General features: G+C 40.1%; 2 protein-coding genes across 2 annotated transcripts in view; one reads left to right on the forward strand and one right to left on the reverse strand.

The window, feature by feature from the left end:
• Positions 1–16,752, reverse strand: part of INPP1 (inositol polyphosphate-1-phosphatase) — a 46,915-nt gene extending 30,163 nt beyond the window's left edge. The window contains exon 1 of the mRNA XM_066233146.1: positions 16,129–16,752. The gene's annotated coding sequence lies outside the window, so the exon portion shown is untranslated. The remainder of the gene's footprint in view (positions 1–16,128) is intronic.
• NEMP2 (nuclear envelope integral membrane protein 2) overlaps positions 1–25,506 on the forward strand; it is a 214,472-nt gene that overhangs the window by 185,597 nt on the left and 3,369 nt on the right. The gene's annotated exons all lie outside the window — the stretch shown is intronic.

Consider the following 25,506-nt stretch of genomic DNA (forward strand, 5'->3'; position numbering starts at 1 on the left):
GGTCATTTTAATAAGAGCTATAAATAAATTATTAAAAACTTGCATACTAGTCAAGTTCCAGTCAAGATGGCAGAGTAGGTAAATGCAGTGTTTGCCTCCTCCCATGTTCCCATCAAAATTACAACTAAATTAGAGAACAACAAACCTGGAGAACCATCTGAAGACTAGCTGAATGGAACTCCTATAACTAAGGATATACAAAATAAGCCACATTGAGTCTGATGTAATGCTAACCCATGGCCACTGCTGGAAGAAATCCCTAGATGTGTTTTCTGCGGGAAGGGAATCTGAATAAAGCTGACTATGAGGTTCACCCAACAAGTCTCTCTGGATGATGGTTAGGAAGAAAGGTATCAGCCAGCATCCCTTGATGATGATGATCATCCTTGTTGAAGGCCTGCCTGAGTAATAGTAGCTTGGAGTTACCATTTGGATTATGGGTTTTGTGTTTTTCATTTGTTTTCCTGTCTTTATACTGAACTGGAATATTGTTCTTGGAAGCTAGTAGCTGATATATTACTATATCGTTATAAGTCAGGATGTTGTTAAGGCAACTGCCTGGAGTATAAAGGACAGCATGTCATTATTATCTCCTCTGTATACTTAAAAAATTATTTTTACTAGATGTGAATATACATGGGACATTATTACATAGAGCAGGAGGTCAAGGAATTATATATGCAAAATGGTGACTACTGCCATGAGAGATCAGTTATTGATACATATCATTGGTGATTTACCCCAGGACATGCAAAAAGGCTAGTTTGGAAGATTTATGGACACAAACAGAACAGCAACAAAAAGTAGAATGTGCTTTACTGATTATCACCTGGGGCACTTATTACTTTGGGGGATACACAATGTACTCGATTCTTTCTTAGAATTTTAATTTCTCTGCTTACATATCCATCTGTCTTTGCATATCTTCTATTTTTCCATTATAGCCCTTAGCATATTGATCACAGTTGTTCTAAATTCATGGTTTGATAATTCCAACATCCTGTCATATGAGTCTTATTCTGACGTTTTTTAATCTGTCTTGTTATTTTTTGTTTAAGGGCAGGCATGGTATACTAGGTGAAAGAAACTCCAGTAGACAGACCGTTAGTGGTGTGGGGCTGGGATGTGGGGGTAGGGAAAGCATTCGATAGTCTTATGAGTTTGTCTTAGTCTTTTAGTGAGTTGTGTCCCAAGACTATGAATTTCAGTAGTTCTTTTCAGTGCAGGAACTGGAGTAAAAAGTTTCCCTCTCCCCAGATTGGTTAGGCTGGGATAAACCCTACTAGGTTAGCCTGTAGTAAAATAATTTCTTCTGAGGGCAGGCCCTGTTAAGAACAAAATGTTCTAGCATATTTCAGAAATGGTTTTTCCCTCTGCTGGCTAGAAACAGGAGGGGATTCTTCTCTAATATTCACTAGGAGAATCTGGTAGAGCTCTAGGGCATAAAGTTCACCAAAATGTGGAAGTCCTCCTGGAGTTTTAAACTCTGAGTTGTCCACTCTCAACCTTCGGCATTTCATCAATTACAGTTCAGGCTTTCCTAGCCTGATACTGGTTTCCATGGAGGTTTCTGCTCATGGATTTCTACTCTGGTAAGTTGTGATCTTTGTATCTGTCTATCTTTCTAATTGTTGGGGCAGTGGTTTGCTCTGTGACTTCACTTCTCTAATAGATCTAAGAAGAGTTGTTGATGTTCCAGTTTGTTCATCCCTTTATTGTTGTTAGGTTAGAGTGGCAACTTACAAGCTTCTTACATAGTGCATTGGAAACTAGAAGTCCTCTATAATACACCTGAGTTGCATCCATGCCTTAAGCACTCAGGAGACACTTATTGGTGCTTCACTCAACACTGGCCTCAACATACTGAGACGAAATTGTGGTTTGGGGAACTGGTAGACCATAAGACTGAATCAAGGCAGAAATCTAGCTTTGAAAATGTTGAAAACGCAGATGAATGCCTCTGAACAAATCTTTAAAGAGCTACAAATAGTTACAGCTAAATGGAGAAAAAGTGTAATCCAATTGGTAGAGAAATACTGGAAAGTTGTGAAGGGGTATAAACAAAGTTATTTTTTCCCCAACTGAACATTGGATAATAGAGGTCCTGGTAGTTGATGTTTTAATATTTTAGTATGTTTATATTTGTGCAACAAATATTGTTGAAGTGGTTATATTAAAAATTATAAGACAGAGATGGAGGGTGACATCAGAGTAATGGTGTCATGAGTGATACTCCTGATCTCTCCTCTTGAAACTTCAACATATTAAACAACATTAACGCAGCAAAGTAACCCCAGCTGAGCTTGCAAGGTTGCCTGAAAGAGCCATACACCAAATGGACTAAAAATGGGATGGGGTGAAAAAGGGGAAGGTAGATAAAACACACTCACAATTGGCTCTGGGAAGGAGACAAACCTGAAGTGACTGAGTATATCTTCTCTGCTGGACTATGGGGAGGAGGGAAGCTCGGGCTTTCCAGATTTAGTCTGATGGGTACAGAGAGGGAACCCTGGAGTGACTGAGTCTCCTTCTGCCAGAAAGAGTGATGAGAAAGAGGGGCAGAGTGGGAGATAAACCAAAGTGGCCAGAGTGCAGGATTACGGCCAGTGTTCCTGCGGTCTCCCTGCAGCTACACTTGGCAGAGACAGAGAAAGCTAAAATGTGGCCCCTAGCCTCTCAGATCCCACGTCCCTCCCTTGTAGTACAGAGAGTGGCAGAGACAACCCCACAGCTAGGTCTCCAGAGCCATACTCTCCCCTGAAGAACAGAAGTGCTCCACATCCAGTCCCCAGTTCTGTTGAGGCATGGGAAGGAGTGCCCGGAAGCCTGAGATCACTACTGCTAGAGCCATAAAGCCAGAAAACCGAAGCCATAAAGCCAAACCGTAAAGCCAGAAAACTGAAGCCATAAAGCCTTCATAACACGCCCCACCCAGGAATGGAACTGTGGCCCCACCTACATCATTCTGACAGTCCAGGAATTTCACAGAGTTAAAACTTGTAATACAGCAACACCTAGGGAAAGAAACATCTCAAAGCCAAAATTTATTTTTTCATTTTTTTCTTCTTATTCTTTTTTTCTCTTTTGAATTTAATTTTCTATAATTTTTATATTTTTCATCTTATATTTTAGTGGGTGTTCTGTTTTTGATATTTTTTTGTTTTCAATCTTTGTTTTCTATGTTTTTTTTAATTTGTCATAATTTTTATATTTTTATTTTTTAATTTTTTAGTTGTTTTTTTGTTAGAGTTAACAATACCACTATCAAATTCCATCAAGGAATAAGAAATTGAATACCACAGCTACACAAAACAGAGACATAGTTCAGAAAGAAAATAAAAAACCTACAGAAAATAATCTCAATCATACGGAAACCTTGGAGTTAAACAATAGAAAATTCAAAATTGAAGTTCTGAAAATACTCAATGAGATGTGAGAAAACATGGATAGGCAATTTAATGAGCTCAAAAAACAAATTAATTAACAAAATGAGTACTTCACCAAGGAGATTGAAACTTTAAAAACAGAGATGAAAAACTCAATACATGAACTGAAAACTGAGGAAGCAAGTTTAGGTAATAGAACAAGCCAGATAAAGGAAAGAATCAGTGACATCAAACACAGGTAACTAGAGATACTACAGAGAGAAGAAGAGAGTGACTCATGAGTTAAAAAAAAATGAGAGAGCTCTACAAGAATTGCTTGACTCCATCTGAAAGAGCAATATAAGAATAATGGGTATATGAGAAAATGAAGATAGGAGGAAGAGAATGGAGAGCTTAGTCAAACAAATAATGGATGAGAATTTACCAAGCCTATAAAAAAGGTTAGAGCCTCAGATCCAAGAAGCAAACAGAATGCCAAGTTACCTCAACCAAACAGGCTTGCTAAAAGGTACATTGTAATAAAATTGTCAAAAATCAATGACAAAGAAAGAATAGTCTAGACAGCTAGGGAAAAGAAGAACATAACATATAAAGAAAAGCCCATTAGGTTATCATCAGACTTTTTCAATAGAAACTCTACAAGCCAAAAGGGAGTGAACCCAAACATTCAAGGTACTAAAAGAGAGGAATTACCAGTCAAGAATACCCTATCCATCAATGTTATTCTTCAAATATGAAGGAGAACTAAAAACTTATATACAGACATACAGAAGCTGAGGGAATTTATCATCAGAAAACCCTCACTGCAGAAAATACTCAAGGGGGTTATTTGACCAGACACAAAGAACAAAACCTATCGAAACTACAAGTAAAAGCTCCAACAAGGTCACAATAAAAACAACAATAATCTGTAACAACAATAACATAAAAGGGGAGAGGATAAAGATCTGCAGTAGCAAGAAAGGATGGAGTTCAGAGTGTTCATAAGACAAAGGACTTGTGTTCATATGAACATTTTTCTCTTAATAACCTAATGGTAACCATCCACAAAAAAGTAACTACTGAAATATAAAGCTTAAAAAAAGAAGAAACAGGAAGTATGGAATACCACCAAACAAAAACAACTTACAGAAACACAAAAGAGAAGAACCAAACAAAACACAGAGCTACCAGAAAAAAAAAAATGGCTATAGGAAATCCTTGAGTGTCAATAATTACCTTAAATATAAATGGACTGAACTCACCAATAAAGAGGCACAGAGTAGCAGATTGGATCTAAAAAAAGCCAACCATATGCTGCCTTCAAGAGACACATCTAAGCTGCATGGACAAAAGTAGACTCAAAGTAAAAGGCTGGGAAATGTTTCTCCAAGCAAATAATATAAAAAAAAAAGCAGATGGAGCCATATCTCATATCTGACAATATTGAAGTCAAGACAACAAAGGTAACCAGAGACAAAGATGGACATTTCATAATGATAAAGAGCACATTGTATCAAGAAGATGTAACACTTCTTAATATATATGCACTGAACCAGGGAGCACCAAAATATATTAGACATCTACTAACTTATCTAAAATCAGAAGCAGAAAAAAACACTATCATACTTGGAAATTTCAACACACCATTGACAGCTTTATATAGGTCATCCAAACAGAAAATCAATAAAGAAATATTGGCCTTAAGCAACACACTGGACCAAATGGATATAATAGAAAATTACAGGACATTTCATCCCAAAATGTCAGATTATACATTCTTCTCCAGTGTGCATGGAACATTCTCAAGGACAGACAATATGCTGGGCCACAAAACTAATACCAACACATTCAGGAAGATTGACATTATACCAAGCATATTTTCTGACCATATGGCTTTGAAATTAGAATTCACCTGTAAAAAGGAAGTAAAAAAAACCCATAAAAATGTGGAAATTAGACAACATACTTCTAAAAAATGACTGGGTCAAAGAAGAAATAAAAGAGATCAAAAGATATATATAGACATGAAAATGACAGCATGATGTATCAACATTTCTGGGATGCAGCTAAAGCAGTAATAGGAGAAAAGTTAATATCATTACTTATATATCAAGAAAAAAGAGAGATCCCAAGTAAACAACCTAATAATACATCTTAAGGAACTAGATAAAAAAGAACAAAGGCAACCCAAAGTTAGCAGAAGAAAGAAAATAGTAAAATATAAGAGCAGAACTAAATGAAATAGAGAACAAAAAAACAACAGAAAAAAATTAATACAACAAAGAGCTGGTTCTTTGAAAAGATTAACAAAATCGACAAACCACTGGCTAAACTCACTAAGGAAAAAAGAGGAAGGACTCATATAAACAAAACCCAAAATAAAAGAGGAGAAATTATGACATACATCAAAGATATACAAAGGATCATAGCAGAATATTATGAAAGATTATATGCCACCAAATTCAACAACCTAGAAGAAATGGATAAATTCCTAGAACTCTACAATCTTCCTAGACTGAGTCACAAAAAAGTGGAGAACCTAAATAGACCTATAAGCGGGGAGGAAATAGAACAACTATCCAAAAGCTCCCAAAAAACAGAAGTCCAGGATCAGATGGCTATACTAGTGAATATTATCAAACATTCAAAGAATATTTGGTACCTATTCTCAAAGTCTTCCCCCCAAAAAGAAGAAGCAATACCCCTAACACATTTTATAAGGCCAACATAACCCTCATACAAAAACCTGACAAGGACAACATAAAAAAGGAAAACTACAGACCAATATCTCTAATGAATACAGATGCAAAAATCCTAAACAAATAGTAGCAAATAGAAAAAAACAACATATTAAAAAAAAAATACAACACTTAGCAAGTGGATTCATTCCAGTAGCATAAGGATGGTTCAATATACAGAAGTCGATCAACATAATACACTACCATATCAACAAAACAAAAAACAAAAATCATATGGTCTTATTAATAGATGCAGAAAAGGCATTCAATAAGATATAACATCCCTTTATGTTTAAAATACTCAATAAAATCAGAATAGAAGGAGAGTACCTCAAAATAATAAAGGCTTAAATGACAAACCATTAGCTAATATCATACTAAATGGTGAAAAATGAAGGCTTTTCCTCTAAAATCAGAAACAAAACAAGGTTGTCCAGTATCTCCACTCTTATTAAACATAGTTCTGGAAGTTTTAGCCAGAGCAATCAGGAAAGAGAAAGAAATAAAAAGCATCCATTTTGGGAAAGAAGAAGTTAAGGTATTACTTTTTGCAGATGGCATGATCCTGTATATAGAAAACCCCAAAGTCTCCAACAACAAACTATTAGAAACAATAAACCAATATAATAAAGTCACAGGATACAAAATCAATACACAAAAGTCTATTGCTGTCCTATATGCCAATGATGAAACTTCAGATAATGAACTCAAAAACTCAATTCCTTTTACAATTGCAACAAAAAAGATAAAACACCTAGGAATAAACTTAACAGAGGATGTGAAGGACCTATATACTGAAAAATACAAAACATTATTGAAAGAAATAGAAAAAGACATAATAAAATGGAAAAATATTCCATGTTCATGGATTAGAAGTATCAAGATAGTTAAAATGGCCATATTACCCAAAGCAATATACAAATTTAATGCAATCCCCATCAAAATACCAATGTCATTTTTTAATGAAATAGAACAAAAAATTATCAGGTTTGTATGGAACCATAAAAAAACACAAATAGACAAAGAAATCCTGAAGAAAAATAAAGAAGCTGGAGGTATCACGCTACTTGACTTCAAATTACACTACAGAGCCATGATAATCAAAACAGCATGGTACTGGCAGAAAAACAGACATACAGACCAATGGAAAAGAATCGAAAACCCAGAAATAAAACCTATATATATGGACAAATTGTCTTTGACAAAGGAGCCAAAAACACACAATGGAGAAAAGAAAGCCTCTTCAATAAATCATGTTGGGAAAATTGAAAAGCTACATGCAAAAGAATGAAACTTTACTACAGTGTGTCCCCCTGCACAAAAATTAATTAAAAATGGGTCAAAGACCTAAATATAGAGCTGAAACAATAAATTACATAGAACATAGGTACTAAACTCATGGACCTTGGCCCTAGAGAACAGTTTATGAATTTGACCCTAAAAGCAAGGGAAGTAAAGGCAAAACTAAATGAATGGGACTATATCAAACTAAAAAGTTTCTGCACAGCAAAAGAAACTGACAACCAAACAACAATAGCTCCAATAAGGGGTTAATATCCAAAATATACAAAGAACACCCAAAGCTCAGCAACAAACAAGCAAACAATCCAATTAAAAAATGGGGAGAGGACCTGAACAGACACTTATCCCAAGAGGACATACAAATAACCAACAAATATATGAAGTACTCATTTCACTAACTATTCAAGAAATGCAAATAAAAACTATAATGAGATACCACCTCATACCTGTTAGATTGGCTACTATCAACAAGACAGGTGGGATATAAAACTGAAACTCCTGGACATAGATAAAAGTGAAGTGGTTACCAGGGGGGAGGGGGACTTAGGGAGGGGGTGGGGACGAGGTTTAAAGAGGGACAAATATACAGTGACAGAAAATGATTTGACTTTGGGTGATCGGTATATACAACATAAAACAGCTCAAATGCTATAGAAATGTTTAACTGAAACCTGTGTACTCTTTTTTTTTTTTTTTTTTTTTGTATTTTTCTGAAGCTGGAAACGGGGAGATACAGTCAGACAGACTCCCGCATGCGCCCGACCGGGATCCACCCGGTACGCCCACCAGGGGCGACGCTCTGCCCACCAGGGGGCGATGCTCTGCCCCTCCGGGGCGTCGCTCTGCTGAGACCAGAGCCACTCTAGCGCCTGGGGCAGAGGCCAAGGAGCCATCCCCAGCGCCCAGGCCATCTTTGCTCCAATGAAGCCTTGGCTGCAGGAGGGGAAGAGAGAGACAGAGAGGAAGGAGGGGGTGGGGGTGGAGAAGCAAATGGGCGCTTCTCCTATGTGCCCTGGCCGGGAATCGAACCCGGGTCCCCCGCACGCCAGGCCGACGTTCTACCGCTGAGCCAACCGGCCAGGGCTAACCTGTGTACTCTTATTGATCAATGTCACCCTGTTAAATTTAATTTTCTAAATAAAAATTTTTTAAAAAGTTATCTTAAAACAAAAAAGAAAGAGATGAAGGAAAAGTAACAAATATATTGATAAGGATTGAGAAAAAACTAGAAGTAAGGGTTAACAGGTAAGTCTCCTAGTTTCAGAAACACCTGAATATTTAACCTTTGGCTTAATCTTCTGTGTAACACTAACTCAGAATTAATATACCTATTTATTAAAAATATGCCTTAATCCAAGATAAATCAGACTCTGATTGAGGATAATGTGCCAAATTTAGTGCCTGTTCCTCATTATTGGCATTGTTTTTCAAGTAATCGATAATCAGTATTGATTAGATTCAGCTGTGCAAGGGAAGCAAAATAAAAGATAATCAAATGGGAGTACATCAAACTAAAAGGTTTTTGCACAGCAAAGGAAATAATCAACAAATTAAAAGACAACCCACCAAATGGGAGAACATATTCACCAATGATACATCTGATAAGGGGTTCATATCCAAAATTTATAAAGAACTTATAAAGCTCAACCAAAAAGCAAACATTCCAATTAAAAAATGGTCAAAGGACCTGAATAGATACCTCTCCAAAGAGGATATACACATGGCCAACTGCCATATGAAAGGATGCTCAATGTCACTAATCATCAGAGAAATGTAAATTAAAACCACAATGAGAGGCCCTGACCAGGTTGCTCAGTGGATAGAGCATTGTCCCATGGGCCAAGGTTTCAGGTTTGATCCCTAGTCAGGGCACATGTGAGAAGCAACCAATGAGTGCACAACTAAACGGAACCACTAAGTAGAACAAGTTGATGCTTCTCTCTTTCTCTCTCATTCCTCTCTCCCTTCCACTCTTACTCTCTTAAATCAATGGAAAAGTTTTTTTAAAACCACAATGACCTGTCACATCACACCTGTCAGGAAGACTATCATTAATAAATTAACAAACAGTAAGTGTTGGCGAGGAGTGGAGAAAGGGGAATCTTCGTGCCCTGTTGGTAGGAATGCAGGTCGGTGCAGCCACTATTGAAAGCGGTATGGAGTGACTTCAAAAAATTAAAAATGAAACTGCCTTATGACCCAGTGATTCCAATTCTGGGAATATATCCAAGGAAACCTGAAACACAGATTCAAAAGAATACGTACACCCCTATGCATTGCAGCGTTATTTACAATAGCCAAAATTTGGAAGTAGCCCATGTCCATCGGTAGATATGTGTATAAAAGAGCTGTGGTACATTTACACAACAGAATGCAGTACTAACCAGCCATAAAAAAAATAAGGAAATATTACCCTTTGCAACAGCATGAATGGACCTAGGAGCTAAGTGAATTGAAATAAGACAAAGTACCATATGATTTTGCTTATATATAAAATATAATGAAAAAGGAAACAAACAAAATAGAAACAGATTCATAGATAAAGAAGACTGACTGCTGTCAGAGGGGAGGTCGGTTGTAGGGCTGGGTGAAAAAGGTAAAGGGATTAAGCAAAAAGGATAAAAAAGGAAAAACTCACAGACACATACAAGAGTATGGTGATTACTAGCAGGAAAGGGAAGTAGGTATGGGAGGTCAAAGAGCATTTGGAGGGTAAATGATGATGAAAAGATACTTGACTTAAGGTAATGGACACACAAGACAATCTACAGACAATGTATTATAGAATTGTACACCTATAACCTATATAATTTTATTAACCAATGTCACCCCAATAAGCTCAATAAAAAAGTAAAAATAAAAAAGATTCAGCTGCAATTGGAGACTGGGTAGTGGTCATGTTCACTTGAGGATGGCATGTGACTAGCATTATAGAAAAGCTGAAGCAATAGAGCTGATGGCTTTCCTAAATAGAGATTGTCCGTTTCCAGTTAGCCTCCTACCTCCTACCTCAAGTATGGAAGGGCATCAGACACTATGTATGGGAGTCATGAAACCTCAGCTCTGTTGTTGCTACATTGTTGTTTCCTGTTCTATAGTTTTCCTTAGAGCTGAGTTAACTTTATGCTGCATGAAGATATGGGTTTTATGGGTGTGATTGTCAATCAAAATCCAAGACTATTGCTTAAAAGAAAATTTGTGCAGGGCATCATTGCAATGAATATATTGAAAATCATTATGTTTCTCCAGGTCTGTGTGAATCACTGAACAGATAAGAATTACGTTATATGCATTCTGCATCCTGGATGCCTAGAAATATAGTTATGGCTTAGAAACATGCTTGCATGCTTGTCTTCCCTAATTAGGACAAAGAAGAGGTAACAAATAAATATGCTATATGAAAGAGAAATGGTCAGGTATAATATTTTGTTATAGGTTATTGTCACAGTAATCTGTATTAAAAATCCATTAATAGGCCCTGGCCGGTTGGCTCAGTGGTAGAGCGTCGGCCTGGCGTGCAGAAGTCTCGGGTTCGATTCCCCGCCAGGGCACACAGGAGAAGCGCCCATCTGCTTCTCCACCCCTCCCCCTCTCCTTCCTCTCTGTCTCTCTCTTCCCCTCCCGCAGCGAGGCTCCATTGGAGCAAAGATGGCCCGGGCGCTGGGGATGGCTCCTTGGCCTCTGCCCCAGGCGCTAGAGTGGCTCTGGTTGCAACAGAACGATTCCCTGGAGGGGCAGTGCATCGCCTCCTGGTGGGCAGAGCGTCGCCCCCTGGTGGGCGTGCTGGGTAGATCCCGGTCGGGCGCATGCGGGAGTCTGTCAGACTGTCTATCATTGTTTCCTGCTTCAGAAAAATACAAAAAAAAAAAAAAAAATCCATTAATAAAATGCTCTTATAACATTAAAGAACTTGAAAATTGGCGTTGCATACCACATAAAAGAGATTAAACATGCAAAAATGTTTGCTAAGTTCAATTAGCAGAAGTCCTGACTACAAAAAGATATAAAAGCTTTAGATATAAAAGTGATAACAGTATATAAGTAAAACCATAGTTTCCAATTAAGAACATTTTATGTACAGGAATGCTAACTGTTTCTGTCAGCTATACATTTCACCAACAGTTATTTTCCACCTGTGTTTTGCAATGGTGACATTTTTGCTTGTTTTGGTATGCCCTCTTAAAATGTTATGGTTTTAGCCCTGGCTGATGGCACAGTGGGTAGAACAATGCCCCAGAATGCTGAGGTCGTGGGTTCGAGCTCAGAGTCACTTGCTTGATCCTGGGACCACCAGCTTGACCCCAAGATCACTGGTTTGAGCCTGGTTCAGGGCACAAAAAAGAAGTCAATGGCACAACTAAATGGAATAAGTTGATGCTTTTTCCTTTCTTTCTTTCTCTCTCTCTCTCTCTCTCTCTCTCTCCTGGCTTCCTCTCTCTCAAAAAAAATAAGAAAATGTTATGCCTGACCAGGTGGTGGCGCAGTGGATAGAGCAGGGGTCCCCAAACTACGGCCCGTGGGCAGCATGCGGCCCCCTGAGGCCATTTATCCGGCCCCTGCCGCACTTCCGGAAGGGGCACCTCTTTCATTGGTGGTCAGTGAGAGGAGCATAGTTCCCATTGAAATACTGGTCAGTTTGTTGATTTAAATTTACTTGGTCTTTATTTTAAATATTGTATTTGTTCCCATTTTGTTTTTTTACTTTAAAATAAGATATATGCAGTGTGCATAGGGATTTGTTCATAGTTTTTTTTTATAGTCCGGCCCTCCAACGGTCTGAGGGACAGTGAACTGGCCCCCTGTGTAAAATGTTTGGGGACCCCTGGGATAGAGCATTGGATTGGGACGTGGAGGACCCAGGTTTGAAACCCCAAGGTCACCGGCTTGAGCACTGGGTGGCTGGCTTGAGTGTGGGATCACAGACATGACCCCATAGTCGCTAGCTTGAGCCCAAAGGTCACTGGCTTGAGCAAGGGGTCACTCGCTCTGCTGTACCCCTCCCCATTCCCCTCCCCAGTCAAGGCACATATGAGAAAGCAATCAATGAACAACTAAGATGCTGCAAAAAGAATTGATGCTTCTCATCTCTCTCCCTTCTTGTGTCTGTCTCTGTCTGTCCTTCTCTCTGACTCTCTCTGTCTCTGTCAAAAAAAAAAAAAGTTATTTTGGTGTACTTTAAATATCTTATTTCCCTTAGAAATTTTTATTCAGAAAATCCCAAGTTGCAGCTTGAGAGTCTTATAAGCCACTATTATCCACCACCAGGTAAAATTTTAAAAAGATTGGGAAACACTACTCCACCCTAATTATTAGACATGGGAAGCAAAGTGCTGTCAACACTGATTTTAGTTCTAGCCTGACCTGTGGTGGCACAGTGGATAAAGCCTCGACCTGGAACGCTGAGGTTGCCGGTTAAAAACCCTGGGCTTGCCCAGTCAAGGCACATATGGGAGTTGATGCTTCCTGCTCTTCCCCCCCTTCTCTCTCTCTCTCCCTCTCTCTCTCTCTTCTCTAAAATAAATAAATAAAAATAATTAAAAAAAATAAAATGGGCCTGACCTGTGGTGGCGCAGTGGATAAAGCGTCGACCTAGAACGCTGAGGTCGCCGGTTCAAAACCCTGGGCTTGCCTGGTCAAGGCACATATGGGAGTTGATGCTTCCTGCTCCTCCCTCCCCCTTCTCTCTCTCTCTCTCTCTCTCTCTCTCTCTCTCTCCTCTCTAAAAATTAATAAAAGTTAAAAATAAATAAAACGTTATTGACCAAAACTGATTTTAGTTCTGAACTTGAAACCAAAAAAAAAAAAACAAAACAAGAAAATCAACAGAGAGAATTTTATTAGCTTCATCCTGAGATTCAAAATACAGGGTGAGGCAAATGTAGGTTTACAGCTGAGAGTAGACAAAACATAGATTTTAATATTTTTATTTTTATTTTTTAGCGAGTGAGTGAGAGACAGAAAGACAAAGACAGAGAGAGAGAGGGACAAACAGACAGGAAGGAAGAGAGATGAGAAGCCTCACCTTGTAGTTGCAGCACCTTGGTTATTCATTGATTGCTTTCTCATATGTGCCTTGACCAGGGGGCTACAGCTGAACAAGTGACCCTTACTCAAGCCAGTGACCACGGGCTTAAGCCAGCGACCTTTGGGCTCAAGCTAGTGAGCATGGGGTCATGTCAGTGATCCCACGCTCAAGCCAGATGAGCCCACACTCAAGCTGGCAACCTTGGGGTTTCGAACCTGGGTCCTCAGCATCCTAGGTCAGCACTCTATCTACTGCGCCACTGCCTGGTCAGTGAGTTTATTCTTATATTGCTACTTACTAATTATTGTATTATTTTCCATACAACTGTAAACCTACTTTGCCACGTGTTGTATTTTAACATTTATAAGGACACATATCCAGAAAAAGTCCTAATGTAAACCATCTTAATCATTAATAAATGAGAAAGACATTTATTTTTATTAATCACTTTATATAACATAATTATCTTTTAGGAAATTTACAAGATGAAATAGAATAAAACATTTCCCAATTGTTATCAGAAACAGAGATAAAAGGGTAAATACATATGTAATAAATAAGTTTATAACTTTTTCCCATAGGCTTAACTGTCAAAGCATACAGGTATATCCTTTTTTTTTTTTTTTTTGGACTACCCCAAGTATAGCTTTAAGTTAAATCTGTAATCAGATATTTCACACTAAATTGCATGAGACCAAGCTGCAGTTTCCAAGCAAGTGGTGGATTAGTCCAAACACTTGAAAAGAAATGGTAGCTTATTATACATAAAAAATTAAATGGGCCTGACCTGTGGTGGCACAGTGGATAAAGCGTCGACCTGGAAATGCTGAGGTCGCCGGTTCGAAACCCTGGGCTTTCCTGGTCAAGGTATATGGGAGTTGATGCTTCCAGCTCCTCCCCCCTGTCTCTCTCTCCTCTCTCTCTTTGTCTCTCTCTCTCTCTCTCCTCTCTAAAATAAATTAAAAAAAACCACATTATATAAAAAAAGAATCCTCCCTTCTTAAAAAAAAAATTAAATGTTAACTTTATGGATCATACATAATCCTCTTCGTAAGTAAGAAGTAACTTTAAGGGTAGTATAAAAATTGACAGGCCCTGGCCTGTTGGCTCAGTGGTAGAGCGTCAGCCTGGCGTGCAGGAGTCCCGGGTTCGATTTCGGCCAGGGCACACAGGAGAAGCGCCCATCTGCTTCTCCACCCCTCCCCCTCCCCTTCCTCTCTGTCTCTCTCTTCCCCTCCCGCAGCCGAGGCTCCGCTGGAGCAAAGGTGACCCGGACCCGGGCGCTGGGGAGGCTCCATGGCCTCTGCCTCAGGCGCTAGAATGTCTCTGGTCAACAGAGCAACGCCCCAGATGGACAGAGCATCGCCCCCTGGTGGACATGCCGGGTGGATCCCGGTCGGGTGCATGCGGGGAGTCTGACTGCCTCCCCATTTCCAACTTCAGAAAAATACAAAAAATAAAAAAAATAAAAAAATTGACAAAAGCTTAAAAGTAAAGTAGGTTCTAAATAAGAATGCAAACAATTTCCTGCATTGAAAAAATAAATTCCTCAGCCCAGAGAGGGTTAGAGTATTGTCCCAATATGACAAGGTTGTAGGTTCGATTCCCTTTCAGGGCACATACAGGAATCAACCAAACAATGCATAAATAACTGAAACAACAAATCGATGTTTCTCTGTCTCTTCCTGTTCTTCTCTCTCTAAAAAAAAAAAAATCAATAGAAAGAAAATAAACTCTTTCATTGCCTTTATTTTTTCCTTTATGGTCCCTATTTTAAAAAGTAAAAATAGCGTTATCAATCCATAGCAGTTTAGTGAATTATTTTCATCATTAGACTATTGTAACATTGAGCAGGGCTGATCCTTTTCAATTTCTTTGGTTTCAAAGCTAGGCATCACAGAAAAGGGGCTAAAAATGTTTTATTCAACATGTGGGATGAACGTAAGTGGAATGGTCATACAGTCTTAACCAACTTTTCTTTTTAAGTGAAATATCATTCACACAGTCTGCCAAAGTGGTTATTAAACTTTAACACTAGCTTTAAAATAAGCTTGAAAACTGGAAATCTCTAAAATATACACCTTGATTGTTTATATGTATTGCTCATGGAGGTATTAAATAATCCAGGGACTTTCTGCTCTTTGTGTCTAACAGTATACAAGATTCCGCCAAACCCATGTTAAATATTTTCTCTCAGCTGGCCACACCAGTTATGCACATCCCACAAAACCGCCTTTCAAAATGCAGAGAATCAAAAGCAAGGAGGTAAAGACTTTTCTAAACATAGTTCCATCGTGTTTATTTTATACTCATCTAGTAGGTCGGTAGCGGCAGCCAGGGGCTATGGACTCTCAGAAAGCATCTCTCAAAGCAAAACCCAGGGGCGTTTGACAGCTCCGCCACCTACCTGTTGAACCTGGGCCACTGCCCTCGACAACTGTCAGATCGGCTCCTTCGACCTAGAAATGCTGATGATCAATTTTTAAAAAGTGGTTTGCTAATCTTTCTTCCTACTCTCTACTCCTTTCGGGTGGTTGTGGCCGAGGGGGCCACAGGACCCGCGAGCTCCTCTGCCTGGCTGGTTGCAGCAGCAGTGCGCGGTGAGCCGGTCCGGGCGCAGCCTCGCTGCCGCAGACCGAGGTCATCACAGGCCGCGTGGAGAGGCAGAGAGCCCTCCAGGCCCAGATTTACTCACCTGCGGTCCGGAGAGGCGATCGGGACTGTGCTGTCGGCCTCGATCAGGGAGAGATCCGAGGAGAGTTCTGGCGCCGGGGCGAAGGGGCGTAAGGAGGAAATCGTGTGAGCTAAGCCAGGGATGCGGAGCCCAGAAGGAGGCTGCAGCCTTTCCCTTAAGAAACGGAAGGGGCGGGGGAGGAGGAGGAGGAAAATGCGGAGAAAGAAGAGGTGGCGGGGCACCGGAGGCTAGCGGAGGGGCGCCTGGCGGCTGGCCGCAGGCAAGGGGCGGGGAACACGGCGGAGGTCATCGGAGAGGAAAGTGAGGCCGGCTGCGCGCTGCTTCGCCGGGCCTGGTTCGCCAGCCTCTGCATCCGCCACGCCACCCCCCTCGCCTCCCCGGACCTGCGTGGAACCGCGTAGTGACGCCTTGAGGCTCCCGGGGCAGGCGAGGGCATCCCACGGCAGCAGGAGCCGGGTGCCTGCGACGTCACAAGTGGAGCGTGATGATTCAGAGGGGAGTGCCGGCAAGACAAGGGCTCCAGAGTCACCTAATCCACTGTTTTTGTTCTTGCAGTGCCCACAAGTTTGCTTTTAAAATCCACCTCGGTTCTTCTGTACTTTTTGGGAGGATTATGGGTTTGACAGAGAGTTGGCAGCTGTTAAGATGGACTTCCTGCCCGTGGCAATCGAGCCCCATTGTTGGAACAGAAACGTCAAGTGGGTTGTTCTTCAAACCAGAGCAATGTCCCCTGGGTGCTTGCCTTATAAGGCCTGGGCTTAGTGCCACCTGAACAGTGCTCACGTCTGGGCAGGAGCAACTCTCTCCTGAACCCTTTAAACTGTGCTATTGAGTATACCTCAGAGATAGTTGTAAGTGGTGGGTGAGGCCAGAAATGGGTGATGATAGGGTAGGGAAAGCAGTAGAAATTTTTAAAAGGCAACAAAGTTTTGAGTAGAAGGATCTGACAGCCAGCCCAGCAGGCTGAATGTTGTCTATGAGGACATGGGCCTTGTGACGCAGTGCTTCATATACCCCACTTCACAGCACACCCAGGGAATGGTAATGTCTGCAAGGCCCAAACCAGGGTACACAGGAGTGACTGTGCCCTCCCAACTGGAGGGTTGGGGAGACCAATATCTACATGCCTGTAACTCTTTCCATGGCATGAATTTGGAAAGCTTTGTTTTAAAGTTCTGGCTGGCAGGTTTTCAGACCTACATTTCCACATACCACCCAAGACTGCCTCAGAGCAGTGAAGAAACACCAAGGCAGAAGCCTGGGGCGGTACTTGACTTGTCACGCTGTAGGAAATGGTGCTTTAAACTTTACATCTCCTACCCTGACCCATGGTGGTGGAGTGTTTAGAGTGTCGAATGGGCCTCTGAGCTCCCCGGTCTATGCTCTACGAGGCCCCAAGTTCAAAACCCAGAGGGTGCTGGCTTGAGGGGCGGGTGCTCATCCTGCTTGCGTGCAGGGTCACAGGTTTGAGCATGTGATCATCAACATGAAGTCATTGGCTTGAGCCCAAAGGTTGCTGGCTTGAAGCCCAAAGTTGATGACTTTAGCTGGAGGTCACTAGCTTGAGCAAGACGTCACTGGCTCTACTTGAGCAACCCTCCCCCCCAAGGCACATACGAGAAGCAATCTGTGAACAACTAAAATGACTCAACTATCAGTGGATGCTTCTCATCTCTCTCTCTCTCTAAAAGAGAGAAAGAAAGAAAACACTTGAAATCTCCTAAAGGGCACTATCTTTTTGCTTCCAGCCTGCTTCTGTGGGGTCTCTAATTTGGAACAACTCCTCCTCTTCTACCCCTCCCCCATTTTATTCCCAAACTCTCACTCAGTAGGAGTCAGATTGATTCTATCTTCTCTCCCAAATTCATCCATTAGGTCTGTCCCCACCGGTATTGTTTATTAATTAATCTCACAATCATATCTATGATGACAAAATTTAAAAGTTAAAGAAACAGATTAAATGATATTGAGAAGTAAAGAGGCAAATAGAATAGTTAGAAGGCGAAAGACTGCCTGTAGAGAACAGGAATTTAGAGGATGGAGCAGGAGATTGCTGTTATTGCGACACAGCAATATGATTGACATTCTGAATCTGGTCCATTATCCACTTTGTTGCCACAGAGGTCATCCTACACTGCACATTTCAGTGGGTTTCTTGCTTGGTTAAAAGCCCTCATTGGTTCCCAGTTTCTGCTAATATCAAAACCAAGCTCCTGGGCCTGTCCTTCACAGCCCATATCCCCTCTCATCTGTCACCCTGCCCCTCACGCTTGGCACCCCATTTTACCATTACACATCTAGTTTCCTAAATGCACAACTTTTTGTACCTTTATGCACATTATTTCTTTTGCCTGGAGTATTTCCTACTGCCATAATAACTGCTAATGGCACTGTGCTAAATGTTTTTTGTATTCTAGAACTGTCCATTCTTCCATCAACCCTATGGTAGGTGTTACTATGATCTCCATTTAATAAAGTATAAAACTGTGACTTACAGAGGTTAAGTAATTTATTCAAATATGTAGCATATAGTGAGGCCAAATTTAAACCCAGCAATATGACTCCAGGACTCACATTATATTACCTATTCATGTTTTAAAAACCTTTCTCAGACACTAAATTTGAGCAAGATTGAAAGGTTTACATTTTTTTTAGTGACTTTAAAGTGCAATGAGAAAATATAAGTGAATTGTTTTTCATCTTAAAGTAAGCATGAACTATTGGGCAAAATTATAAAAGTGGCAGACTTGACTATAAAATTTTTAGCTGCTGTCATCAAAAGCCCTGTTAAATAATATTAAAAGTTAAATAAACATTATCAAAAAATTTGCAATATATACAAAGAATAAAAGGGTGAGCCTGACCAGGCAGTGGTGCAGTGGATAAAGCATCAGATTGGGACACGGAGGACCCAGGTTCAAGACCTCGAGGTCGCCAGCCTGAGCACGGGCTCATCTGGTTTGAGCAAAGCTCACCAGCTTGAGCCCAAGATCGCTGGCTCGAGCAAGGGGTTACTCAGTCTGCTGTTCCCCCCCCACCCCCATCAAGGCACCAAGGCACATATGAGAAAGCAATCAATGAACAACTAAGGTGCTGCAACAAAGAATTGATGCTTCTCATCTCTCTCTCTTCCTATCTCTCTGTCCCTATCTGTCCCTCTCTCTGACTCTCTCCATCTCTGTCCCCCCCCCAAAAAAAGGGTGACATACTTATTTAATAAAGAGATCTTACAAAGAAATATATGCTGGGATTTTTTTAATGGGAAAAAATGTAAATGAAGTCAAGAAAGAAAATGGCCAAACATATTTTTAAGGGAAGCGAAAACTTAAATTGATAATGCACCATCAAATTGATTGAGAACAAAGAAACATTCAAAGCTAACTGACGTTTTGGGCCAGTGACCCTTGAGGCAGGCTGTATGGCAAATGGCCAAGCTAATGCCGAGAAGGACATAAATTGCTTCAGTGTTTCTGGAGGGCAATTTGGAGAACGAAGTAAAAGCTTCAAAAAATGTTCACACCCTTTGACTCAAAAATAGTATTTCTTGGAATTCATAATACAGGGATTGACAAATGTTTTCTACAAAAGCTCAGACAGTAAACACTTTAGGCTTTGCAAGCCACATTTGTCTCTGTTCTTTTTCTGTGTGTCCTTCTTTTAACCTTTGAAAAATATGAAAGCTATTAGCTTTTCAGGGCTGTAGAAAACAGGCTGCGGTCTGAACCGGCCCGAGGGCAGTAATGTGTGTAGAGAGTAGATAGACTACCCGAAAGCTCATCATACAGTGCATTTCGTAATTGCTGAAGGAGAGCACAAACCAGGTGACTGAGGACAGAAACTAGTTACCAGACAAGAGGAAACAAGTTTTGTAAAGGTTTTAAATATTTTTAAAAGGTACAGAGTGATGTTTATTGCATCAGAAAGTATTTGTGATTTGAGTGGAAAAATACAGTTTACAAAAGAATGTGTTGTCATCACAAATACAATATAATTATATGTATATATATGGATAGAACAAGATCTAAAAGATATAAACACAGTAAGATGTTGATAGTGGCCTTGGGGTGGGGGTGATATTGTAGATATTTGGGTTTTTTTATTGTGTGAATGTTTCTAGAGTGAATATATAAATATATTGTTTTTGTATATAACAAAAATGCAAGTAACTTTGCTTGGGTGACAACAAAAAGCACTTAATTTCCAATTTGAGAAAATTTTTCCTGAATCTATTCCCCCAGATGGGCTCCTGGAATGCATAATAGTCTCCTAGGTAACATTATTTACTTAATTGGAACATGATTAATACTATCATTTAGTTAAACATTCCTCTATTATTGGGCATCTGGTTTCCCAATACTGTATTCCACTATTATGAACTTGCTGGCTATTTTCAACTTGCTCTCTGCCAGAACCATTTTCTATACATACATCTCTGCCAGACTGTGCCTCAGAAGGCAGAATGTCTACAGGTGATTTTCTCTGGGCTCTCTTGCCAGCTGGCTTTCAGGTAGGGTTGGCCAATGGGTAAGGTCAACAATATGTTGGAGTGTGGAAAAAAAGAAAAGCTGGGTTATTTCTTCCCTCCTGTTCTCCTGCTTTGGTCCTTTCAGGCTCTTGCAAGGCAGCTTCCCCTTCACTGCTCTGCTCATTTGACTTCCTCACCTTATCCCTTCAGCCCTCCTGGTGGGAATAGCTTCTGTTGTAGGAGACTGAATACTGTCTATGTCTCATCATCTCCAGGTGGTATTGTTTCCCTTCACCCACCCAAACCCTAATTCACACTGAAATGTCTGTAAATAGTCCCTTCAATAAAATCTCTCCTGTTGAAACATCTCAGTGGAAGTTGGTTTCTGTTAAGACAGACTGATATATTAAAGAGCACTGGTGGTCGCCATAAAATACAAATTTTTTATTTATTGTGCAACAGGCCCTAGATAGTTTCAGATTTTGCATCTGAGGTTTTGACTTTTTTTTTTTTAATTAAAAAAAATTTTTTTTTATTTATTCACTTTTAGAGAGAGAGGAGAGAGAGAAGGGGGAAGGAGCAGGAAGCATCAACTCCCATATGTGCCTTGACCAGGCAAGCCCGCGGTTTTGAACCAGTAACCTCAGTGTTCCAGGTCGACACTTTATCCACTGCGCCACCCAGGTCAGGCAGGTTTTGACTTTTTGCAAGGCAATTCATAGAAAAATTTACAAGTTTCCTGAAGCAGGAATTTGAGTTACTGTGAGACCAATGTTTGGGAATGTAACACGCTATTGTTCATCACTTCTCCAGTAGTTTTTTGAGAAGTAACACTCCGTTGCATTTTAATGAAGAATTCATATAGTACAGGACAGTGGTGTTCAAATTTTTATGCTTTCAGTGGGATCTTTAAGAAAATATTCTTATATAGAGCCTAATACATGAATGAGATGAAGGTCACATGCAGGGTTGGGGGAACCTTCTTCCTTATCTTCGAGGCAGACTCTGGTATACCTCTGCAGACCCCGGGGCTCCTTGGAACATAATTTAAAAACACCAATTTGGAGGATCCAAGAGTCTAGAGAATATATCCTTCATAAATATTAAGTGTCTATTGTATTTCTTTAGGTTGGACAGGGACAGACAGGAAGGGAGAGAGATGAGAAGCATCAACTTGTTGTGGCACTTTAGTTGTTTATTGATTGCTTTCTTGTATGTGTCTTGATCCGGGGGCTCCAGCAGAACAAGTGACCTCTTGCTCAAGCCAGCAACATTGGGCTTCAAGCCAGCAACTTTTGGGCTCAAGCCAGCAATCACGGGGTCATGTTTATCATCCCACGCTCAAGCCAGCAACCCTGCACGTAAGCTGGTGAGATCATGCTCAGGTCAGATGAGCCCATGCTCAAGCTGGATGAGCCTGCACTCAAGTCAACAACCTCCAGGTTTCAAATCTGGTTCCTCAATGTCCCAGGTCTGCGCTCTATCCACTGCACTACTGCCTCATCAGGCTGTTTCAAAATATTTTTAATCTTTATTCTTTCATATGAAATTTATTAACTATATTTAATTGATTTTTCTGATTATAAAAGCGATGCATTATAAAGAAAAGTTTGTGGAAACTTTGCAAAAAATGTGAAAAAACATAAAGAAGGAATCAAAACCCACCCGAAATACTATAACTGTTCACAGTTTGGCGTATAACTTCCCATCTTCTCTGTGTGTATATATATACGTATGTATTTTTAAAATAAACATTGCTAGCCCTGGCTGGTTGGCTCAGCAGTAGAGCGTTGGCCTAGCGTGCGGAGGACCCGGGTTCGATTCCCGGCCAGGGCACATAGGAGAAGCGCCCATTTGCTTCTCCACCCCTCCGCCGCGCCTTCCTCTCTGTCTCTCTCTTCCCCTCCCCCAGCCAAGGCTCCATTGGAGCAAAAAAGATGGCCCGGGCGCTGGGGATGGCTCTGTGGCCTCTGCCCCAGGCGCTAGAGTGGCTCTGGTCGCAATATGGCGACACCCAGGAGGGTCGCAACATGGCGACGCCCAGGATGGGCAGAGCATCGCCCCCTGGTGGGCAGAGCGTCGCCCCCTGGTGGGCGTGCCGGGTGGATCCCGGTCGGGCGCATGCGGGAGTCTGTCTGACTATCTCTCCCTGTTTCCAGCTTCAGAAAAATGAAAAAAAAACCCAAAACAACAACAACAAAAAAAACCACACATTGCTAAACATATTGTTTTGTAAACTGTTTTTTGTTTGTTTTTTGTTTTACAGAGACAGAGAGAGAGTCAGAGAGAGGGATAGACAGGGACAGACAGACAGGAATGGAGAGAGATGAGAAGCATCAATCATTAGTTTTTTGTTGGGACACCTTAGTTGTTCATTGATTGCTTTCTCATATGTGCCTTGACCGTGGGGCTATAGCAGACTGAGTAATCCCTTGCTCTAGCCAGAGACCTTGGGTCCAAGCTGGTGAGCTTTGCTCAAGCCAGATGAGCCCGCGCTCAAGCTGGTGACCTCGGGGTCTCGAACCTGGGTCCTCTGCATCCCAGTCCGACACTCCATCCACTGTGCCACCGCCTGGTCAGGCAAACTGTATTTTAATCATGTAAGAGCATTTCACTATGTATTAAGTATTCTTTTGAAATATGATTTTTAATGACACATTAGCCAAGGCCTCTACAGGGACAACCATAGCAGTGTCAGTAGTCGGCTCTCAGAGCCTTTCTAGACTCAATCTGTTAGTGTTATATCAAACTAGCATTGAAGTCACCAATTGTCACATAGATCAACACTGCATGGCTGGCACTGACACCAGCTGTTGCAAACTTGAAATTGGTTTTGATTGTATTGTTTAATTACTGGATTAAAATAAGTTTTGTAGCATTTTGCATCTATATCTCTTCTGTTAAGCATATAAAAAAATGACCAGACCCATAGGACATCGGGTAGTTTACAAATAGGGAGAAATGTAGGTCACCTACACTCGGACGAGATTTGAATTGATTTAGTTGTAATAGATCCTAGCACCAGATTGCACAGTCTTGTGTTTCTTTTAAGTGACTAACTAGTATAACTCATTTATACTTACCTTAGAAAAGACTGAATTACTCTCATGAAAACTAAGCATCTCTATAATATTTAAAAAATCTAGGGAAGGAATTATTAACATTTGTGATAAAATGCTTAAAACTCAAGTTTTTCTTAAAGTGTTAGTTTACTAAATTACATAAACTAGGGGGAGTTGAATATGTTATTGAGGACCACATGTAGCTGAGATATCTAAATCAAAGGAAAAATTTCTAGAACAAGTCATGCAGATATATTTATAGTTACTTTGTAATGTGTAGAAATATAAGCTTCTCTCCAACAAGGTTTCACTGGACCTAAGTAATTTTTAAAAATTTTATCATATTGTACACATGCATGCGCGTGCACACACATCCACACACACAGTGTATATTTGTTAAACTTCATAAAACACTGGTTGTCTTTTTTTTTTCCCACTTATCTTTTCACAGAAGTGTCTCTTACTGAATTTCCAGATGTAAAATGTAATACAAGCTTGAAATATATGGATCCTTAGGACCTGACTTTCCCTCTAACTCAAGGGAATTAAAGACTGGAATCTGAGAGCAAAAAGTTCAGCGAAGGGACATTGTATTGCCTTTCCCTACGCTTCATCTGAACATCCTTGAGTAAACTGCCCAGCCTAGTGCCTGCTGATTAGATGTAGAGTTTTGTGCTGTTCAGGACAAAGGTTATCCCCTGGAGCAAGCATATCACCAATGAGTCATTTCCTTCAATTCTTAAGCTTTCCTGAATATTTTCTTGTTTATTTTAGCTATCTATGGAAGACCCTAAAATCAATTTGTTGTTGGGTCCTCCCTGATAACTCTTTAGTTCGTCAAATCACTTTATTGCAAACTTTGTTATCTCAAATGTTACATCCTGATTGCTTATTGCTTTTGCATAATTTGCTTTGGAATAGTTGCCTTGCTTTATTTTTAGAACTGTCAACAATTTTTTAAATCTATCTTTGGGATATTACATGGCCAATATGAAATGAAATTAATTTCACAGGCAATAGTGTATTAATTTCTTAAGCATTCAAAATAAAAATTTAAGTAGCTTCCTTAAAATTCTACACACAAAATCAAAATTTTTTTCTTAAAACACACTCATTATGTCTCCTCCACACCTCATTCTGGTAAAATCTTAACCCAACAAGAGAAAGAAAAGGCAAGAGAAGACAAGAAGTAGACTTATCCTATGCTGATTATATGGTTTTTAACTTGTTAGGTGACTTCCTTCTGTGATATATAAGGTGCTTCATTATTTAGGTAATGTTTGGAGATAAATTAAATATATTTGCACCCATGGCACTATTACTATTACCCCTACTACTTCGCAACTTAGAAATAACTTTAGCTTTTAAAATGCCTTCACATATTGCATCTTAGATCATAAATGCTTTTCACAAGTTTTTTTTTAAATAGAATATTCTGACATTGAAATGCTTGCTAATTGTGATTAATCTTGTGTTTCTACAAATTAAATTCTATAAATGGAAAGAAAACATTGGATAATTAGAAAGAACATACACTTTTCTCCTGTTCTTTTTTTTGTACTTACTTCACATTGTTTCTTTCTTTGTACACAGTTTTCCACAAGAAAAGTTAAAAATATCTTACTGACATCCACAGTTAAATTTTATTGTGAAAATAGCAACAAATAGAGATCAGCAGATGCTTCTGTTGGGACCAATGAGTTAAATGAAAGTTGCAGATCATTGCTTGCTATTAAGATGAGGAATCACCATTTACTTCTCCACTTTCATTTTTGGTCTCCTCCTCTCCATTCCTTATAAAAGAGTATGGTGGCTTGTCCTCAACATACTCCAGAGTCTAGGAGATCAGTA

Source organism: Saccopteryx bilineata, chromosome 5 (assembly GCF_036850765.1).
Source record: "Saccopteryx bilineata isolate mSacBil1 chromosome 5, mSacBil1_pri_phased_curated, whole genome shotgun sequence".
In the NCBI taxonomy this organism is placed as follows: domain Eukaryota; kingdom Metazoa; phylum Chordata; class Mammalia; order Chiroptera; family Emballonuridae; genus Saccopteryx; species Saccopteryx bilineata.